The sequence below is a fragment of the Panthera pardus genome, unplaced genomic scaffold, assembly GCF_024362965.1.
Source record: "Panthera pardus isolate Hobbes unplaced genomic scaffold, ASM2436296v1 HiC_scaffold_27, whole genome shotgun sequence".
In the NCBI taxonomy this organism is placed as follows: Eukaryota; Metazoa; Chordata; class Mammalia; order Carnivora; family Felidae; genus Panthera; species Panthera pardus.
In genome coordinates, this window is record NW_026526843.1 from 7604095 (window position 1) to 7616471 (window position 12377).

Genomic DNA, 12377 nt, shown 5'->3' on the forward strand with positions numbered 1-12377 from the left:
TAAAAAGGGCCATTATTAACTAGGAGCTTCCTGAAGTCTTTCTTGCCCTGGTACCTCCGTGTAGTGTCCTTTTTCCTATTCTGTGGTGTCACAGACTTCTTACATCACAGTAACCAGGTAACCCTTGTTAAAGACACTTATCTCTGTTTGTTCCCATACCTAGGGATTTAGATGTAGTCACATTGAGATGCATCACTTACCTTATTATTCAACACATTTTCTAAGGCATATCTCAGCTTTTCACACTTTAGGGCCTGTGTGAACTGCTGAGCCTTTGCAATGGAGCCCAGTCCTGCTCCTTTGGGGGCGTTCAGGACCCCATGTGGCTTGCTAAGTCCCCTCCAGCCCCATTCAATCCCCAAGGCTCCTCCCCACCATGTGTGCTCTAGGCACAAAGGTATCAGTGCTCACCCTGGCCCGAAATATTGTTAGTTCATCCCCCCTCATACAAGTGCTACTTTCCCTTCCAAGCCCAGGCCCACCGTCTCGTTTGAAACCCTCTCTCCCCTAGTTTAAATGCTCCCTTTTGCTGCTAGTTTGTCCTGAGACCCAGTGTCAGAACTGGATCTTTACCTGGCTTCTGGACTAGCTTAACTGCTCAGTACCCTTATCCGTTGGCCCTCTATGTATTTCTTTAAGATTCTTTTAGATTACTATATTGAATGAGTCCTTGTAAGCTATCTCCAGTTCATTTTGGAACAAATAGGCTAAATGAATAAAGAGATAGTAAAGAAATAGTCTTCTTCAGAGAGTTTCACCTCTAAGCCCTAGCTCGGTGATCACTCTTACTTGTTCTGTGTGTCTCATCCACCCCACCTCCCATTACCTTGTTCTTCTGACCGGACTGCTTGCGTGGTGGGTGAATGGACGTTGGTAATTCTCTGGATCGGAGCCTCGCCACGAAGGTGGGTTTCCGATGTCTTCATCTAGGCTCTTCTTTGGTGTCTGAGCTGTCCCAGGCGGTAAGCCTGTATGTATACCCAGGCCCCACCCAGACTGCCCTATTGTGTGCTCATCAACCCACTATGACCCGGCCTGAACTATGACATAGGTAGACCAGGACTAGGTGATACATGAATATATTTCAATGATCAAATATTTTTCAAGGTAGAAGAAACATATTTATGTATAAGCACAAAGACCTACATAACAATGTTATCACAAAATTGTTCAGAATTCTAGATTCACAATCCCACCTCTCCTTTTGTTCATAAAAAGCATGACCAGGCCCCCCGGGGTCCTGCTTTACGAGCTCCTCCTCCGAGACCCTCATCAGAGGCCCATTGCTTATTTCGGTCTTTCGTCAGACCCAGCAGCCACGCCTGCTTTAACATCCCCCTGGTTTAAGAGCTGTAACAGCAGCAGGTAAACATGTGGAAACTTCAGCGAGGCTAGTTCTAACTAAATTTCAGAGCTCTTCATGCTTTGTATTAAAAAAAAATGCTCACCACCTTTTAGCTTGTTACCTACCTCTCGTAAGGTTGCTGCAACGCTATGAACCCGGCCTCCTTCCTTTGCCTGAGAAAGGAAACCCCATAACTGTTGGCTTCTGTTAAACAAGCAAACAAAAAACAACAGCAAGCACCTATCCATACGCTGCACAGACCTTGTAGAGACTCCCTTGAGGAACGCTGATTCAACTACGTTTGTTAATTGTTCATCCGTGAGAAACAAAAACCCAAACTGACAAGCTGGATATGCTCTCACAGGCTTAAATTTACTCTTAAAATAGAAACTTATCACAGAAATTAAATCAGCTCAGATGGCCTCATTGGTCATCTGTGCCTAGATTTACCAAATGCCAAAAGATAAAGGTGTCAAAACGTGCCATACCAGCTAACAGCACCATCTTGGTTAAACTGTCAAGTGGGTCATTGACACGATCCAAAGCCTGGAGGGCCCTTTGAACACCTCCAAATAGGCTTTATACAAATGTCTCCTCAATGGGCTATAAATATGCCCGGTTATTGTTTGTTTTCAGGGTGGGTTAAAGCGTTTCCTCTCAGAGAGTGCAGCCCTGTATTAGTGGGCTAGGGCTGCTGTGATGGAGTACCACAGACTGGGTAGCTTGGATGACAGAAATGGGTTGGTCTCATGGCTGTAGAGGCAAGACGTCCAAAATCAAGATGAAGGCAGGGTTGGTTTCTTCTTCTTCTTTACTTACTTATTGATTGATTGATTGATTGATTGATTGATTTAAGGAAGCTCTATGCCCAACATGGGGCTCGAACCCACCACCCTGAGATCAAGGGTGTCGGGCTCTACTCACTGAGGCAGCCTGGTACCCCAGGTTGCTTTCTTCTGAAGCTGTAAGGGAAGGGTCTGTTCCAGGCCTCTCTCCTTGACTTGTAGATGGCTGCCTTTCCCTGTGTTTCTTCGCATTAGTTTCCCTGTCTGTGTCTGAATTTCTCCTTTTTGTAAGGACACTATAGTCATATTGCATTAGGGCCTACCCTGATGACCTCATCTTAACTGAACCAATTGTATCTGCAAAGGTCCTGTCTCCAAAGAAAATCACATTCTGAGGTCCTGGGGGTGAGGACTTCAACATATGAATTTTGGGGGCACACGATTCAACACATAACAGGCCCTAAATGTGGCAAAAATACAATCTTGATTTCATTTTTTTTCCCAGTCTGGGGCATTCCAACTTATCTCTCTAGCGACAGAGAAACTCATTTACCAGCACTGTTATTAAGGAGCTCTGTAAACGTCTCTCTTTTACCCAGAACACTGTCCTTATCATCCAGAGTCCTCATGAAAAGTAAAGAGAATAAATGGAACTCCGATTGTATAACTAACAAAGCTCTCGGAAACCTTAAAACTTTCTATAGCTTAAAGTATTACCGCTAGCTTTCATGTCTATAAGGTCAACCCCTCTCAGTCTGGCGAGTTATCTCATGAATTAGTAAGGATTAATGAGGGGGCGCCCTGGTGGCTCAGTCGGTTAAGCATCTGACTGTTGGTTTCAGCTCAGGTCACGATCTCAAGGTTCATGAGTTTGAGCCCCGTGTCAGGCTCTCTGCTGACTGTGGAGCCTGCTTGGGATCCTGTCTCTCCCTCTCTCTCTCTCTGCTCCTTCCCCGCCTGCTCGCTATCTCAAAAATAAATAAATAAACTTTAAAAAGTGATTAGTGAAATAATAAGCCCTGAGTGTTTGGGAAATTCACCCCTTGCCACCCCCCCCCCAGCCTTAGATTCTACCCTTATTATAAGCAGGTATGATTAGCTCATGCGAGACATTCATACCATCCCTCCGGCTTTATCGCCAACAGGTGCAAGCCACATTTCCAAATATCTACCCAAACCGCCTCTGCATGCTCTGCAAGCTGGGTATTTTGTCTTCTGGAAAAGGCTGGAGAAAAACTGCTCTTGAGCCTTCACAGAAGGGACCTTATCGGCTACCGTTAACAGCTGTCATAGCAGTAGAGCTCCGAGGTATTGATCCCTGAGTTCATGATTTCCACCTTAAAAGATGTATGTCACTTCATCCTGATTCGCAGACATCCATTCCACCTGGAGATCGTAAGCCTGGGATTCTTAGGAATCCTCCAGAAGCTGCTGACTTCAGAGGTGGGCAGCTTCTGCCCAAGACGACAGAACAAGATTAATTTTCTGATTCTTCAGCACTCATTTTGTTCCTTCATTCTTCTACGCGTCTTGCTTATTATTCTATTTTGATGCCCTCTAGAACACTAATGTGACATCCCTCGTCTCCATCCGATTATTTTTGCCTCCTCAGGTCTCCTTCTACCTCTTAAGAAAAACACCAAACCCTCTTATGTGTTTTTTTCTGTAACCACTGCCCTGAATTGAACTGACTGCTGGCTCTGTTACCCCCTACCTATCCCTGCTGACAAAAATTGAATAGCTGTTCTTTTCAACACCTCAGGAGGTAGATTCCCTTTTACAGGTCCCTTCTGGTACTTGTTTCCTTCCCAGTGTTAACCCCGACCGGCAGTCTTATAAAAATTGGACCTTGGCCTCACATCAACAAAATGCTGCTGCTGAAGCCCTTATCAGCAAGCCCTAGTCGATCAAGAGTGGGCCCTGATATTGAGGATCTTCTGGTTGCAATGGTCTGTCCTCTTCAACCTGCTTTGCACGGACTGTTTAACTCCACTAAAGGGATTTGTCTATCTCGAGAGACACAAATTGGCTTATTCCTATAGTGGTAAATAATAGTTTTATTGCTAATATAATCTGTGCTTCACTAGAGTACTACTCCTTATGCAGTTATCAGCCTTATACCTTGAGAAAGACACCCAGAAGCCTCCCAAACGAGGCAAAGATAGGTTATTCAAGAGAACTCGCAAGAGGGATAATTGATTCCCTTGTTCCGCCTACACGTGGAGCTGCAGTTCCATAATGGGGGTAACGCAGCCAGACAGGTGGCCCCAAACTTGTCTCTGCCACTAGTAGAAGTCATAAATGACACACTTCTGCTCTGGAAGCCCAACAAAGTCGTCTAGATTCATTAGCTAGTGTTGTCACAGACAGTTGCCTAGCCCTTGATTTCCTCCTAGCCAGCCAAGGGAGAGTTTGTGCTACAGCAAATATTACTTGTTACACTTATGTCAATAACAATACAGAGCAAGCAGAAGAGTTTGCGACTAAGCTAAAGGAAAAAGCCACCTGCTTGTCTAGAACAGACTTGATTGGATCCTGGGACATGATTTTGTTCGCTGGGTTTCATAGTCTAGGCCCCTGACTTTAAGAGCTGCTACTGATACTTGTTTCTGGTAATGGCTTGTGTTACATTGGCCGATGCAAACCTCCCCGTCTTTCTATATTGACCTCTTCCTGTGCGGTCACTTGCATATCAGAGAATGCAACAGTTCATCCTGCAGCAAGCAGGAGGGACTAACCCCCGCCCGGCTGCAGACTGTGCTTTCTAAACAACCATCTTGATGGGTAGTAGGGAAATCTGGGTATCATGGAGTAATGTCCTGTAGCTGGACTTCATGTGTCCTTGGCCAAAAGAGAAAGAAAGGAAGCAGCCCCTGTCACCCAGGAAGTGGTCTGAGGCTCGCAGCTGAGCCGGAGTACAAGCTGGCTTGGTACCCACAGGTAGACTCCGTTATTCTCCTGTTGGGCATGAACAATCTTACAGAACATCAGTGTTTGCCAAGGTTACTCTAAGACCAGGATGAGTAAGATCGAAGAAGGCTGCTTCATAATTTTGTCTAAGTGCAGACAAAACCAAGATCACGGTGCAACCCACAAAATGCCAAACATCTCCCTCTCCTGGCTACTGTGAGTGACTGCTGCCTCTCTATGAATCACAGTACCGGTGTCTCTCCTCATCCTCAGTTCTGCTTTCCACAGTTTGTTACCCATGGTCAACTACAGTCTAGAGGCACGTGATCCCTCCTGACGAATCCTGACAAGATCAGTAGCCCCCAACACCGGGTAGCAACGCCTACATCGTTTACCTCACTGCGTCTCATCACTAGGCATTTAATTATCTCACGTCATCACAAGAAGAAGGGTGAGGGGCCCCTGGGTGGCTCAGTCGGTCGAACGTCCGCCTCCTGATTGCAGCTCAGGTCATGATCTCACGGTATGCGGGTTTGAGCCCCGCGTCGGACTCTGTGCTGGCAGCACGGAACCTGCTCGGGATTCTCTCTCTCTTCCCCTCTCTCTGCTCCTCCCCCACTTGTGCTCGCTCGCTCTCTCAAAACAAAGAAAGAAACATTTCTAAAAAAAAAATTATAAAAGATTTGGTGGCCACTTAGGGAAAGGGTATAGTCTTACAGATGCCCCCAAACTCAACTGAGTTGTATCTTTTCGTTAACTAAGCCTGTCTCCCACTTCCCTGTGCCCCAGGCTCCTTTGAATTCTGGCCTACCTATATCCCCGGGGTGGTCTGAGCAAGCCTCGGCTCTCCTGGAAACCCTACTACCACTGTTAAGTCCCAAGGATTCCAGCACTGGGCCTCCACTTACATCAACTTGTATCAAGGGCCAATCATTACCCTTGATACATTAGGACACAAAGAACCTGAAAAGGGGACTTTTATCTCTCCTAGGAGTCCAGAAAGGTGGCCGAAGGAGAGTAACGCTGGTGCCACAATGGCCCGAATGATAATTTCTACCCAGGATGGGATGCAAGGAGAAGGGATGGCTCAGGGAAGACTTCCCAGAAGAAAAACATAGCTGTGTTGACTCTTGAAGGACAAGTAGGAAATTTTTAGGTGGCCAAGGGGTGCAAGAGGGACAGGCTGCGAAAAGAATATTCTAGGCACAGGGTGCCTGGGTGGCTTAGCCAGTTAAGCATCTGACTCTTGATTTCAGCTCAGGTCATGAGTTCAAGCCCCGCATCAGGCTGTGAGCTGATGGCGTGGAGCTTGCTTGGGATTCTCTCTCTCTCCCTCTATCTCTGCCCCGCCCTCTCTCTCTCCCTCTATATCTGCCCCTCCCCTGCTCATGCTTTCTCTCTCTCTCTTTCAAAATTAATAAACCAAACATTAAAAAAAGAATCCTCCAAGGGCCCCTCGGTGGCTCAGCCAGTTGAGCATCTGACTTCGGCTCAGGTCATGATCTCACGGTTTGTGGGTTCGAGCTCCAAGTCCATCTCTGTGCTGACAGCTCAGAACCTGGAGCCTGCTTCCGATTCTGTGTCTCCCCCCCCCCTCAAAAATACATAAATAAACATCGAAAACAGAATATTCTAAGCAAAAGGAACAACATTCACTAAAGCACAGAAGAATAAAAGAGAATGGAATATTTGGGGGAACTGTAGAAATTTCGCTATGGGCAAAGTGTAGGATTTGAGGAAGGAGAGCAGTGGGGGATGGAGCGGGAGAAGTCCACAAGGACCAGGCTAGAGAAGGGCTTTCTTTGCAATGCCATGTTTTGTTTTGTTTTGTTTTTTCATTGCGGTACGGTCAATAGAATTCAAAGGAACCAAAGTTTGTATGTCAAAATCCTAACCCTCAGTGTGATGGTACTTGGAGGTGAGGCCTTTGGGAGATCACTAGAGTGAAGCTTTCCTGCGTGGGATTAGGAGAGCTTATAAAACAGATCCCCGAGGCCTTCCTCATTCCTCCTGCCATGGAAGGAGAAGTTGGCCATCTATGAACCACAAGGTGGGCCGTCACCAGACATTGAACTGGCCGGTGTCTTCATCTTGGACTTCCCAGTTTCTCGAACTGTGATAAACAAATGTCTGTTGTTTATAAGTCACCCAGTCTGTGGTATTTTGTTACAGCAGCCCCAAAAGAAGGAAGGACGGGATATTTACACAGACTCTAAGCATTTTTCCACACATCACTTACGAATTACAAGTGGAGAAATGATAAGTTTCCAGTGGAGGAAACTGGCAAATGCCATCTTAATCAAGTTATCAAAGTTAACATTCTCAATAATGGGACAGAGTGACATCCTGTGTGTCCTGACGGGATGTCCCTCGGACACAACAGCACTTCTGTGCTATTCCTGCCAAAGATACGTAGCCTGAACTCTGAGGAAAGATTAGACAAACCCAAATTGAAGGATATTCAGTGAAATAGCAGGCGCATACACTTCAAAAAAATGTCAATGTAATGAAAGTCAACGTAAGGCTGAGGAATCTTTCCAGATTAAAGGAGACTAAAAAATAATGGCAGCGAAAGCAGCTTGTCATCCTAGATTGCTCCCGGATCAGAGGGGGAGACCATGAAAGATGGCATTAGTGAGACGGTTGGCTAAATGTGAACGTGGACCGTATAGGAGGTAGTATTACCTCAAGGTAAATTGCCCAATTTTGATAATTATACCGTGGTTATGTAAGAAGCTATTCTTGCTCTCAGGAAAATGCCAGCCGAGGTGTTCAGGGTAAAGGGGCACCATGGCTGCAATTTACTCTTAAGTATTTCAGAAATAAACGTAAAAAGGGATGTGGCAAATGTGGCAAAATGCTAACAACCGATTTTTCTGACAACTCTTCTGCTAGGTTGATGTTATTTTGAAGTCACAAGTTTTGAAACACTCTGCACGGGTTGCCTCCCCATTTCTCCAGGGTAAAGCCAAAGTTCTGGAAATGGCCCACCAGAGCGTGTGTGATTTGGCCCTCCATTATGTCTCTTGCTTCTTTGCTCTTTGTTGTCCCCTTGGCTTGCTCTGCTCCTGGCACGCTGACCACAGCGCTGTTGCTGGAACACCTGCACGTCAACTTTGTGAGGAGGGACAGGTTATCTGTTTGGGTCACTGCTGAAGCCCCAGCGTCTTACAACCGCCAAGCGTTCTTGACGAAACGAATACTGTTGAGCTTGAAAAGCAAGGTGCAGAAGAACAGCGAATAAGAGCCAATACTTATAAATTTATTGTGTACCATGCAGTGCTCTAAGTGCTTTACAGATATTATCTCATCTATACCATAAAAACACTAGACATGGACACCATCGTCATCGTCATCATCACCATGTTGCCCACACATGTGGCGAACGTACGAAGGTAGGGTGGGAATGAGAGCCAGCAGGGAGTCAGCTGGATGGTAGCGTGTAAGGTGGCAAGCGGACCTAATCAAAGTTGTACTTGAAAATCTCTTAGCAAGTCCCCAACACAGATGATTTCTTCCCCGAGCATCGGATCCTTTCACTGTGTCTACAGTTGAGACCTGAACTCAATAGCTGGTTTGTGGGTGGGGGCCATGTTGTATGGAAATTTCCAGAGAAATTTCCAGTTGAGAAATTGGCCTGGTGGGATGCTCACCCCAGGAAGGGAAGAGGGGATGATGATAACGGGGACCTTCACCGGAGTTTTACTCCGGTGTCTCTTCTAGTGACAGAAACAGGGACAGAGTCTCATAAGCTCAGCCATCTCTCTCTGTGGGAGGACAAGTAAATCAGTAAAGCCATATGAGCTGTCTAGACCTTTGAGTTTCTGGGTATGGATGGCTCATCACATCTTGTGACAGCCTTTTCTGGTGTTTATCAACTCCTATCAGCAGTAACTAGTTCTTTATGTTTAACTCACACCTCCCACTGCAATTTCAGTCCGTTTCCTATTTCTCTCTGTACATTCAGAGAACAGATCCTCAACTTTCTCCTTCTAATCTTCCAGAGGATGGAAGATACCCACTGAAAGCCTCCCTCCTCAGGTGACATTTTTTTTTCTCAACCAAAGGGCTCCAGCCTCTTCATTTTTCTGCACGTTTCATTTTCCAGTCAATCATTTCAGTTGCACTACATCAGATTTTTTTTTTCAGTGAGCTCTACTCCCAACATGCAGCTCGAATTCACAACCCCAAGATCAAGAGTCGCATGCTCTACTGACTGAGCCAGCCAGGTGCCCTGCACCATGTTGGATTTAAAAAATAAATAAATAAACATAGTATTTTTTTTTTTGAAAAAGTAACACTTGCAAATGATGAAAATTTGAACAGAAGAAAAGCATATCCAGAGAAATGTAAGTTTCTCTCCCATCCAAGACCTCTCAGTCTCCTTTTCTAGAATCAACCCTTCTCACCAGGGTCTCCTTCCGGAGAATTTTTTTAAGTCTATTAATTTATTTTGAGAGAGGGAGAGCAAGCAAGTGGTGGAGGAGCAGAGAGAGAGAATCCCGTGCAGGCTCCACGCTGCCAGAGCAGAGCCCGACATAGGGCTCAGCCCCACGAACCTCGAGATCACATCCTGAGCCACAATCCAGACTTGGACGCTCAACCGGCTGAGCCACCCAGGCACCCCCGGAGAATTTTCTTACCATATCCAAGTACATAAGAATAAGTTTTCCTCTAAATTCTTTTTCAGTTTCAACAAATGTGCACGAAGCATCTACTAAGTGCCGGGCGCTGTGCCAACTCCCGGGGCAGGGCACGAGGAGAACAGAGATGTGATTCCCTGTCCCCCAGGAAGCACACGCTTGAGTAGGGGAGAAAGGCATAGTCACGCATTCAATTATCTATCACATATTGAATGAGCGCCCTCTACGTGCCAGGCAGTGTGTGAGCCACTGAGTAACACGGAGTTACTGTCCTTCCAGAGCTCATCGGTTACGGGGGTAGGGGGGAGGCAGACCGATGAGCGGGCCCGAAGTGAAAGAGAAGTCAGTGCCAAGGAAGTGCTAAGATGACACTTGACAATTGCCCCACGCTCCCTTGTAAGCCGTGTGGACCGTGTGGGGAGCAGGCCACAAAAGCTTAGCCTTGTGCGCGGTGGGAAGAGAAGACGGTGGCATTCTAGGTAGGAGCAGGGGCACCGGGATCCCTGCCAGGCTCTGGGCTAAGCCCTTTGCACCGAATGTCCTACGTAATCTTCACAGGGATATGAGGTGAGCGGTATTAGCCACCTTTTACAAACGAGGACACTTTTTGGCTCCAGAGATGTTAAGAACCTGGCTGTCTGTCACACAACTGAGAATCAAACACTCATCTATCTTTCAGGAAAGCCTGGGCTCTCATCCGCCGTACCACGAACAGTTTCCGGGCTTGGGGGTGAGTGACGGATAATTCTGATACACTGCCTCCTTCCCCGTTCCCCTGCGGAGAGCCACTGGCCTGAAGATAGCGGGTTGACTCAGTCCGTTAGCAAACTGAATTTTTCCATTTAAGGTGTGAGAGGGAGAGGACCGCGCATTGGCCTGGGAACCAGGAGCCCTCCGTCGTCGTGACTCCTGCTCCGCCTCTCATCCTCCCTATGACTTTGAGCAAGTCATTGTGTCATTGTACCCTCTGAACTTAGGGCCCTGACCTTGGAAGTGCAGAGCCTGGCGGGGATCATCCCTGGATGCTTGATGGGATTTGCTGGTATTTCCGTCATTCCAAAGCGCTGTAATGACACCTTCTGGAGCACAAAACTACACCCCTCTCTTTGGAAGCCCACAGAACCAGTTCTGCGCATCTCTTTTCAAAGCACTTTGAAGAATGGATCTGTGGTGAGGGTAAAAAGCTGGCCCCGTCGTCCTGACGGGGTGAGATGTGAACATGTTAATCCTTGCCTGGCCTCTGATTTCTGCTCACCGGTCTGAACACCATCCCCCACCCCCAAGTTCTCAATAAAGTGAAATGAGCCTTAGTTAAGTGAGCAAATACCGGTTTAATATATCCAACTTAATTAAAGTGATAATCAACTAGCAACTGAAGATAATCCTTGGTGAGCACTGGGAAAGGGCCCTCGCATTAATGGGTAATTGCAGGTATGTAATAACCTGAGAACTTTGCTCGGGCTGATTTCATGCTCGGGAAAGCAGCCCCATGACGTACTGCAAGCCACAGAAAGAGGATCTGCCCTGGTCAGTAAGCCCCATAAAGCTAAGAGCAGAGAGGCTGAGTTGATCTAGAAAGAAAAAAAAAAAAAGGTGACTGAGGCATGGCCAGCAGATAATGAGCCTTCGTGCATTTTGCTCTTTCCATTTCACATCAAACGTAGGGATTTGGAGACCAGATCTGGTCATTCGTGAAGCAAATTCTCCTTCTGGACCCCACAGTGACACGGGGTGGGAAGTTGGAGGAATCCAGCTCTCAGGTAAGCGTCTTTCTTCCTTTCTTCCACCCTCCCTTCCTTCTGCCCTACCTCCCTCTTTCCTTCCTTCTCTCCCTCCTTTCTTCCTGCCTTTAAATTTCTTTTAAATGATGAAAAGAACATCTATTAAGCACAAAAGAACCACATTGTATGTAATTGTAAGAGGCATAAAACACAGGTCCTTAATCTCTACCCTCTCTCTCTTTCTCTCTTTCTCTTCTTTTCCTCCTTCCCATCTTTCTTTCCATTTTGTAAAATTACACGAGACAGGCAGGCTCAGTATAAAATACTCAAACAGTACACAATGGTATTAGGCATAGAGGAAACCTACTTAGTATCCATTCTTCCTTCCTATCTTGTCTTCTTCCTCTCTCCCTCCCTCCCTTCCTGTCTCCTTTCCTTCAATTGTAAAAATTACATAGGTAATGTATGATGATCGTAGAAAAGCCGAGCAGCACAGAATTGCATTGTATATAAAGGAAAGTCCTCAGGGCCCATCCCGTATCCCCACCCACCTTTTCATACCTGACAGACAGACTTACCTGACTCCTTTTAATGGCTGCATAGTATTCTGTACTGTGTCCCATGATTTATTTATTGGGTGCCAGGTAAGTTTCTGAAACATACATTGGAAATGTTATAAAAGTTTAGAGGAAATGCAAGAAAGATATAAATTGGATTGTTTGCTACTGAAAATTCCATTTTATAGATAGCAATCATATCCATTTCTATAGCACTTTATACTTTGAAAATTGCCTTTGAAATATCACCTTATTTGATCCTCTTGTATAGCAGCTCTGGGAAATAGGCAGATTATTATCTCCATTTTTACAGATAAGGAAACTGAGGCCCAGGGAAATGAAGGAACAGAAATACGGGCCCACAGCTAGTTATGGATTCTCAGTCTGGTCCTCCTTACAGCGCTGTGAATTTAAGC

At 46.1% G+C, this 12377-nt stretch overlaps 2 protein-coding genes across 4 annotated transcripts in view; one reads left to right on the forward strand and one right to left on the reverse strand.

Moving 5' to 3' along the window:
- Window positions 1-956, reverse strand: part of MAP7D3 (MAP7 domain containing 3) — a 56829-nt gene extending 55873 nt beyond the window's left edge. The window contains exon 1 of the mRNA XM_053891321.1: window positions 827-956. The gene's annotated coding sequence lies outside the window, so the exon portion shown is untranslated. The remainder of the gene's footprint in view (window positions 1-826) is intronic.
- LOC109250457 (adhesion G-protein coupled receptor G4-like) overlaps window positions 1-12377 on the forward strand; it is a 38300-nt gene that overhangs the window by 8846 nt on the left and 17077 nt on the right. Inside the window, exon 1 of one of the 3 annotated variants that reach the window (XM_053891330.1) lies at window positions 9541-11443. The exons of the other annotated variants lie outside the window; for them this stretch is intronic. The gene's annotated coding sequence lies outside the window, so the exon portion shown is untranslated. Of the gene's footprint in view, window positions 1-9540; window positions 11444-12377 lie in introns of those variants that run through there. 3 annotated transcript variants of the gene reach the window in all.